The sequence below is a fragment of the Gavialis gangeticus genome, unplaced genomic scaffold (assembly GCF_001723915.1).
Source record: "Gavialis gangeticus isolate Ggan-Ray unplaced genomic scaffold, GavGan_comp1, whole genome shotgun sequence".
Taxonomy (NCBI): Eukaryota; Metazoa; Chordata; order Crocodylia; family Gavialidae; genus Gavialis; species Gavialis gangeticus.
Window position 1 is genome coordinate 24,440,577 of NW_017728992.1, and position 527 is coordinate 24,441,103.

Genomic DNA, 527 nt, shown 5'->3' on the forward strand with positions numbered 1-527 from the left:
GCCGCAGCCCCGCCCCGGCTCTGGCCGTTTTTCACAGAGCCGCCAGCCTGCACCATGCAACACCCTGCAGCCTTCCTGAGCCCCTATTTAAAGGCTGGCGCGAGCTGGAACTGCGCGCCCCCCTCGGGCGGCTGCGAGAATCGAGCAGGCAAAAAAAAAAAAAAAATGCAAAAAAAAAAAAAAACAAAAAAGCGCGTGTGGCTTTTGAACTGCCCACAGACTGTCACCGGGAGGGGGAGGAGGGGAGAGAAATGCAGAGGCAGCAGCGGCAGCGGCAGTAGCGGCGGCGGCACTGCTCCAGCGCGCACAGCTCCCGTCCCAGCACATAGGCAGCCCCGGCCGCGCCGCCGGACCCGCCCGGGGCACAGGACCGGCTCCAGCCAGGTAAGCGCCTCCAGCCCTTTTCTTTGGGGGGCAGAGCTTTTTATCCCCGTGTGGGTGGAGAGGAGGTGGCCGGGGGCGGGGGGGATGTGCACAGCAGGAAGATGAGGAAAAATAAAGGGGGGGTCAGCATCCAGTGTGGGGGC

General features: G+C 63.4%; 1 protein-coding gene across 1 annotated transcript in view; it reads left to right on the top strand.

Annotated features, from left to right (window-relative positions):
• Positions 1-240: 240 nt before the first annotated feature.
• The window catches only part of BASP1 (brain abundant membrane attached signal protein 1), a 92,287-nt gene continuing 92,000 nt past the window's right edge, over positions 241-527 (top strand). Inside the window, exon 1 of the mRNA XM_019521427.1 lies at positions 241-384. The gene's annotated coding sequence lies outside the window, so the exon portion shown is untranslated. The remainder of the gene's footprint in view (positions 385-527) is intronic.